Source organism: Spinacia oleracea, chromosome 5, assembly GCF_020520425.1.
Source record: "Spinacia oleracea cultivar Varoflay chromosome 5, BTI_SOV_V1, whole genome shotgun sequence".
NCBI classification, from domain to species: domain Eukaryota; kingdom Viridiplantae; phylum Streptophyta; class Magnoliopsida; order Caryophyllales; family Amaranthaceae; genus Spinacia; species Spinacia oleracea.
In genome coordinates, this window is record NC_079491.1 from 44338957 (window position 1) to 44347663 (window position 8707).

General features: G+C 39.2%; 1 long non-coding RNA gene across 5 annotated transcripts; it reads left to right on the plus strand.

The window, feature by feature from the left end:
* Positions 1-229: 229 nt before the first annotated feature.
* Positions 230-5405, plus strand: LOC130461868 (uncharacterized). Of its 5 annotated transcripts, XR_008921820.1 has the most exons (5): positions 230-702; positions 1574-1680; positions 1766-1921; positions 3835-3921; positions 5147-5405. It is a non-coding gene; the product is annotated as an uncharacterized lncRNA (long non-coding RNA). The 5 variants fall into 5 exon arrangements; XR_008921819.1 differs by having other exon boundaries at positions 1574-1921; XR_008921821.1 differs by lacking the exon at positions 1574-1680.
* Positions 5406-8707: the final 3302 nt, after the last annotated feature.

Consider the following 8707-nt stretch of genomic DNA (forward strand, 5'->3'; position numbering starts at 1 on the left):
CAAAAGCTCCGCGTTCTAAGAGTCCAAATCTGACAAAGAACTCGGCCCAGATCCCACTTTCAACACCTGGATTTGGGCGCCGAAATCTTCGGCGCCCAGCCCTGGGCGCTGAAAATGCCTGGGGCCGTGTCGTCTCCGAATTCTTTTTGGATTCGTATTCTAAAAATCTATCTTTCCACAAACTCTTTCCCTATAAATACAGCCTCAAAACCGACGTGAAAGGCACTAGTGGAAAAAACCCCTGTTGTAGCCCCCTTGTTGAGGGGGGCATATATAAGTGGGCCTCAACAACCACTTAGTCAACACGGGTCAAAAAATTTACTAACAGGTTGGGGCGGGCTTTTTTAGAGTTCGCTTCAATAGAACTTGTTGGAGGGGGCTTTATATTGCCCGCCTCAATAGATACTAGTCTAAAGGGGCGGGCTTTGTTTTGTTCGCTTCAACCGATATTCACGAAATTTAAAACAATAAAAACATAGCTTCTCATCGCCAAACCGATAAAACAATCCCTTCAAATCTCTATATTCAAACAAAGCAAGTACGCTTCTAGTGCAATCTGCAGGCGAGTTCGCACCGCTCCTCACCGCGCGGCTCCACCACCACCACCACCTTCCTCACCTCCTCTTCCATAGTAGTCGCCCCCGACCGTCGTCTTCCCTATCTCGGTTGACTCTGTTTCACACAGTGACGCAATCTGTCAAGGTGAGCTTTTAATTGATTCTTGTTTTGCTTGGTCTTAAAATTCAGTTTCCCTTCAATTAGTTGAGCATAATGAGTTGATTATGCAGAAAGTTTAGGCTAATGTTCCAATATTGGATGAATTTACAAATTAGGGTTTGATATTTGTGGTTTTCTAGTTCAATTGTTAGTTTATAATTGATTCTTTTTTGTTTTTGTTCTGGCCGGGGATGGGGATTGGGTGGATGGGGTCTTCTTTTATTACTGCTTTTTTTGTATGATGAGATGATGGTAGTTGTGGGATTGACTTATCTTACTTTCATTGGCCAACTCGGTTGGGTTCTTGATACTATCGTCTCCCTTTGGGTAACACTCCTCAAACTACTCTACTTGTTTCAATCTTCTATTTCAAACTTTGTTTGTCCATTATTTTGGGTTTAGGATTGTTGTTTTGATGTTAATCTGTCTGATGAGTATTTGATAGTTTGTGTCAGCGAGTTAGCGGTTTTGTTGTTCGTTTGCGTGAGATTGATCATTATCGGATATGAATTTCACTTGCGTGACCCGCGTTGACAAACAAAGTCATTCTTAGTGGTTATGAACTTATGTGCTTGTATATGTTCAGAATAAGGTGATCATTGACTAGAACTGATGCTGCCAGGAAAGTTTTGTAATCCTACCAGTCTAGAGTATATTAGATTTCATACAGAAAAGAGAAGGTTTTGACTTTTCATTGATTTTGTTCCTTAACCACTTATGTACACTTTAAGATGGTTGTTATGGTCCATTCGGGATATTAGGTATGCTGTATTGCTGGATTGAGGTTGATTGCATGTGCAACACAGTTATCCTTTTTAAGGCACTAAACTAAAGTTATGTGCCTTGCTATATGCAGTTTTTGGCTATGAGCCTCATTCGGTGTTGCCAATTGGTGTTGTTTCTCTTGCTGATCTTACAGTTTTTCTTCCTTTCTCGAAAATTAACGTCTTTGCTAGTACTGTTGTAAGTCCTACATGCCTAAGTCCTAAATTTTCTGACCTCCTATTTTTCTCTCTTATCATTAGTCTTACCTCTTTCTGATGGCTAGATATTCTACACTCCTTTTTTGAGGCATATATGGACATGGTTGGGTCTATCTCCAGCAACTAGAAAGAATTTTAAATCTCGTCTGGCTTCAGGTTACAGTTGTATCATAGTGCCTGGTGGAGTACAAGAGACGTTCCATATGGAGCATGGCTCTGAGGTACGTTATGTAGATTATCTGATTGTTTTTTGTAATCCTGGTTGTGGAGTTGTCAACTTGTGTGAGATTAGACTTTTGTTGTTCGTGTGTGTGACATTGATCAATATTGGATATTAACTTGGAATTTCTTGTCGACTTGCCCATTTTGAAATTTGAATCCATGGTTTTATCTTGTTTTTTTTATTTTTGTCCGTTTTAACTTTTTGTTACAAATTGCGAGTTTGTTCCTTATATATTTGGTGGTCTGTTGAGTGTTTTACTAGCCTATTGTTTCTAGCAATACATATTTTGTTGCTTTCACGTTTGAACTTATAGTTGCTCCAATGCATCAAGTTCTAGTTGGCACATATGATAAGTTACTCTTTTGAACAGATTTGACCAGAAGTTGTTGTTGATTGGTATAGGCTTCAATCCCGAATTTCAAGTTAGTCCTTTTCATAGCCATTACTGCTTTTTAGAGATTCATGTATGTTGCAGCTTTCATAGCCATTACTAGGTTGTTCTATTTGTCGTGCTCACATTGAGTATTATACTATTATGGGTTGTCTGGTCGTTGAGTCCTTTTTCTATTTGGTTCAGGCGGGGAGGGTATCACCGATGGTTGTGAAGATCTTCAAAATTGCCTCTATGTTTGCATTCTTGTGTTTGGTTAAGGATATTCTTTAATCTTCTAATTAACATGCTTCTTCTAGATGGAATTATATGTTTACACTGGCCTTATTTTGTTGATTTAAGGTTTCTGATTTAGACTTGATAGGCTGAGGAGTGAGGACGAGATACTGCAAGGTCTAGCCTTTTGCTATTGTTTACAAATCAGAGTCGTGTCTCTGGCCAAATGAACAATTTAATGAAATCTAAATATTACTACAGTACTATTCCTACTAATATACTACTAGAGACTAGAGACCTATATATTACTACAGTACTACTCCTACTAATATATATTCACAGGAACTAAATGTAACAATTTAATGAAATCTTAATGTCACCAATAATAATGTTATCCCATGTTTTATTTTTATTTATTTTTCTTTAGAATTTCACTTTTTCTCAGTTGAATTCCAATAAGTTCAGTTTAACTTAACACTACTATAACCCATTTTTCGATAAGTTCAGATTGAGCAGTGATGTATAAACGTGCTCTTTCATTTTGCCTTATTTATATTCCTGAATAGCATTATTTATCAAGGTTCTGCCTTAATAATGCTGGTATTGAAGTCTGAATGGTGTATGATGTGGAAAGACGTCAAGGGGTTTCTTTGGGATGGTATATGATGATGTGTTGCTGTTGTTTCGATCTGATAAAATCGAAGTAGTTTCTTCTTCGATCCGTTTTCTAGGTTTTGTTAAAACTTTGGACGTATTGCAGAAAGCAGATCGTTATTTGTATGATGTGATTAAGTGTATTCATGTTGGACTTGTGTATTTCAGAGCGCTAGTGTTTTCTGCTGCTTGAGAACTATAGTGCAGAAAATGGGTTTGCTCTTACATTTATTGAAGGAAATTATTCTGTGTGTTTGTTGAAGTTTCCTTTGCAGTAAACAGCTAGTTCTTTCTAATCGAAACCTGTGATTTAGGACATTAATGTTGTCTATTGTGAGTGAGGTTATGTTGCCTCAGCTGATCTCAAGATATACTGCCGGTGATGCCCACGTATTCTGGTGCTAAGTATAGCAGATTGGTAAACTATAGCAGCAAAGCAAGGAAAAAAAATATTATCATTTTGTGTGCTAACTGTTTCCTTCGTACTTGCTTGGTCCGTCATTGTGTTGAATTGTTTTATCTGTTTGAATTTGCAAAATTGTAGAAATCAAATTATATGGCAGCCTCCTCCTGTTTTCTTTCTTTTTCTCATTTATTTCTTTGTTTAAATTGAGGTGGTTAAAACATGGCAGTTTTTGTTGTTTTTACAGCTTGTTTTGAGTACTGGAAGCGGTGTTAATGGTTTCACTCTAGATCCATCTCTTGGAGTGTATATTTTAACTCATCCAGACATCAAGGTAAGGACACTTTAGCTTCCTGATTAGAACTAGCTAGAACATATTGTTGTTACAATGGGGAATCTATTTACTTAGCTCGTTATTGTCTTGGATAAATTATTTTTTACCACCTAAAAAACTAAAACTTGTATTTTACCACCTAATTTTTTAAAAAAATTTGTTTTTTACCACCTGGAAAATAGGAAAATAGATGAAAATGTTATGTGGGGGGCACAATAACGGTAATATTTTATATATGTTCTTTTCTTCCACTATTTCATGTAATTAACTCTATTCTCTTCCTCGCTTTCCTATTTTCCATGAATTCACATAATCTTTCAGCTGATGCTATAACATGCACTCTTAGGTCATAAATCTCATTGAAATTGCTGTCATTTTCCATGCTTAACAGTAGAACACGTACACGTATCCGATGTCGAACTATTGGACATTGGTCTGCAGGATTACTGTATTCAGCTAGCTAAGTGCAGAATCCATCTAGAGTAGTTTATTAGACTAGAAACTAATGTTGGAACTTATCTCTGAAAACAACATTCTCCTAACAGTACACTCTGATTAGTTGTTTAATACAAATTAGTATTCTGATTAGCTGTCAGTACACTCTCACTTTGTAATCAAATATACATTTATATAAAGATTAGTATTCTCATACTCTTCCAATAATTTGGATTAGGTATGAAGACAGTTTCCGCCAAAATCATTGATCTACTGATCATGTATGTTTCTGAATAACTAATTGTGTTCAGATTTTTTATCTAATACTGACAGCGATTTCACAGCACAGTCAGTCCAAGGAAGTATGAGAAACTTCGGGTTTCATATATATCATCATCAAATTTTGGTTGATAGATTATCTGTTAGTCACTTTAAGTTTTCTGAATGTACGAACCTCGAATGAATGAGACCTTTAAACGTAATAGTATCAGGAAGCTAGCAGTATTATTTGTTTGCCGTCTACGTTAAGGAAGGGCTTCACTTGGGGGCCCTAGATTTACAAACCACGACATATTCAAATTAACCAACTAATCATGGTTTGACAGGCATCAGCTTTCGTGGACACTTTAATGCTCACAGAGCAATTAGAAGTACAGTTTAGCTGCATGGTTTTGAACAATTTAATTATCTCTATAGTCTGCAACTATATCTTTTTATGATCCAATGGAATGTAAAGATAATATCGTTAGTGTAAACTTTGGTACTCATATATTTTCCTTCCATCTTGCAGGGATCGAGTCGATTGGAAGAAAGTCAACACGGCCTTAATTAAGGTTTGTAATGCATGATCTAAAGGGAGCTAAGTGGCCAGATTAGAGAAATTTGTTAGACTAGCTCTCTAGCCTTTTGTCTTTATTTGTTAATATTAGTTTTAATTTGTTAGACTAGCTAGCTAGGTGTTTAAAAATTGTAAACGTACGTACTATACGCTTTTCTCTATTGGGTTAATATAAATGAAGTTAATTTAATGATTTATTAATAAAAAATAAGCAGATTCATACCTTTGCTATTCTGGTGTTGATTGGTGTACAGGTTTCAATACTCAATGGTGTATATATATAGATTTGGTTATTGCCACCTATTTTATATTTTAAAAGAATTTGGGAAAAAAAAAATTAATGTTGTTGAAGGGGGCTTTTAATGTACGCCTCAACAACATATGAATTTATGGCGCCAATGTACAGGTATTGGCGCAAAAATACAGGTCTGTTGTGGGGGGCATTTAAGAAGTGAGCTTCAACAGAGGTGTCTGTTGAGGCGGGCTTTTGGTAATGCCCCCCGCAACAGGTCCTTATTTTTCCCTTTGGTTTTGAGCTGTTGAGGCGGGCTTTTGAAAGCCCCCCACAACAGATGACCTGTTGAGGCGAACAAAGCCCGCCTCAACAGCTAAGTGAGCTGTTGAAGCCACGTCTGTCGAAGCGGGCTATGTTCGCCTCCATAAGCCCAAAATGCCCCCCTCAACAGGTACTTTTTCCACTAGTGAGGGACACACAATTCCATAACCTGAGTATTGACTCTAGCCTTAAGCCTAGCCTCACGCTGCAAAATTGATCCGGCGTTCTGTCGCAATCGACCCAAAAGTCGAACAGAACGCGTCCTGCCCCTTGTAGCTGATGAATTAAGCCTAAATACTGGAACATTGCTTGGAAACCCGAGATTCGTTAAATAAAAGGAGAAATAGCAAAGCCAAGTGGTTAGTTTTCTGAGAACCGTAACGCACCTCTCAAGGGTGCGTTGTAATGTGTCCCTCATATGATTTAATCGCTTTCATCACCCTTTTATAAAATTGTCAAACTATTAACTTGATTGATCTATCACGCCTAATAAGATAATACCTTGGACAATTGAATTATCATGCTAGGTACCTTAAATCAATCTAAATAAGATAATCACGATCGATTTAGTGTTATGTGTTGCATGTTGCTAAAATCAATTCAGAATAGTTTAATAGTTTAACGCATGCCCCTTCGATTATTTATGCTGAGCTAGTAAGGATAACCTGCCTCTGGAGTTATCGATGAGCACTCCTCTCGGTAGTTACAGTCCCCCGAACTCTCAATCTCTGCCCTGCGGGTGTACGTTGAGCGATCCCCACACCAGGCACAAGGGAACCTACGGCCGTCGTGGTCGAACATAATTGCACTCCATTTATGTCACGATAACCGGGTTTTGTCAGTTTTTCTCATTGTCGTTAAAAAATGAATGGCGACTCCTATATTACTAGTCGATTGGGTGTAAACTCACAGGAAATCCAATTACACTTGATCTGACAACGTCACGCGAGGGACGAGGTCACGCATTAGCCTCGTGCTTTTTCGACCCCTCACAGTGGCGACTCCGCTGGGGAACGTTAATGAAATACTCGTGCTCGTAGGTAATCAAAATAGCCGAAGGGTGAAACGATCCTACTCCGCGTTTATTTCCTTATCAAGTTGGGACGACCTGAAAATCAGCATATTAATGTGAACGGACAGAACTGCATAACGAATCTTGGCTCCCTTGGTGTGTTTCATCTCGGGAGTTGGGACTAAGGATACCCATCGCCACTCGGGGGGCGCATACGCTTCGAATGTTGTCCACTCGGCACTTTCGCTAGTAGTACACCTGTCCCAAACCCAATCGGTCGCCCACTAGGTCCCTCTCATTGGTGCATGCCCCCTTGGCTTACATCGTGATTGGCCTCTTGGGACGAAATTCGTCTGTTGAATTCACTACCTCGATCGGGGCACGTGTTGGATCTACGATAGAAGCGGTACCAAGCCGGCGCAAATATTACCCATAGAAGCCTATCATAAACTACGTGACATATTATTCTTGCTTCATGTTGTAATGCTAGTTATGTGTAGCGAATTATGTGATTGTGTTAAGATTGTGTGTGACAAATAATACCGGAAAACCAACGACCCTAAAAATTTCCCAAACATTCATAAACACCGATTGGCCAAAGAGTTATACCAAAATACGTGTTCCGCAACCCCGGGCGATCGCCATAAAAATAAGCGACGCCTAGGACGGCCGGTAACGGATCCCACAACGCTGCACAACGCGTAAAGGACGTTATTAGGCAAGCACGCAAAATTAAGTCGTACGAAAAAAAGGATAGACGAACAGAATACGAGTACCAGTCAGGGACGCATTTTCAACGCCCCTGGCTGGGCGCCAATCATTTTCAACGCCCCTGCCGGGCGCTGAAGTTGCTGCTTGGCCTTTTGGTCAGGTACAGCAGCCTCGGCGCCTACGCGTAAAATATACGTAGCAATAAAAAAAATTCGCAACAAATTTGCTACGAGGACGTATGAAAAAAGGCACTCAATTCTAAGAACGACTTATAAAATAAATAACTCCTTGTGTCGTTGTTAGGCTTCCCATAATGACAATGTTCGGCACCAAAACCGAGCATGCTAATTAAAATAACTTTGAATGTCACACGGGCAAAGATTTTCGAAAATATAAAAGAGTTCAGAGTGCACACACAATAGTCCAAATGTACTAGTCCGACTTAAGGGTAGTCATAAAGTGTCTAAAAGGCCAACTCATAAAATAAACTAATGTGTCTCCTACTCCATAATGTTAATACAGGGTCCCTGAATACCTACCCGTGATAGCCATCAAGGATCGCAATGGAAGTAGCATATCCTGAACATCTACTCCCAGAGGTCGCACAAACCCAAGAGATGCACGCTCTGGGACACGACCCTCTACGTTCTAAAAGGCCACTCGCCTCAAAGAACTGCACGATGCCAAAAGCCTCCCCCAACGCACATGCTTTCGGGCTGTTGTTTGGGTTAGAAAAGAAAAGAACAAGGAACAAAACAGAAATCATGGCATTGGCCCTGCAAGATGAATTATTTGATCCCACTAAACTGATCGCTCCATCACCCATAAAGGTCGACCAAACCCAACAACGGTGGCGCAAGACTTTCAAATGCACTAATGCTCGTGGAATGAAGTTCAAGATATCTGCGGGAGAGGGCCCAATGTGGGAAGAATTCGAGTCTGAATTCGAGTCCGAATCCGATTCTGAACCTAATAAAATTGTAATCCCTCCGAAAACTAGTTTAGACCCGGAAATATCCACTCCGGGAGATCTTTTTGATGTAATGCTTCACGACTTTAATGAGATGAACAAAATTTTTGAGTATATGCCGCTTAAAAATCCGAGTAGTAATGCTGAATGCCTCGCCACTAATGAGCACGAAAAAGAGCCAGAAGATGAATACACCGAATTAATAAAAGCTGTAAATGAACAAGAACTCAAAACCCCTATAATTGAGGACACAGAATCGATAAA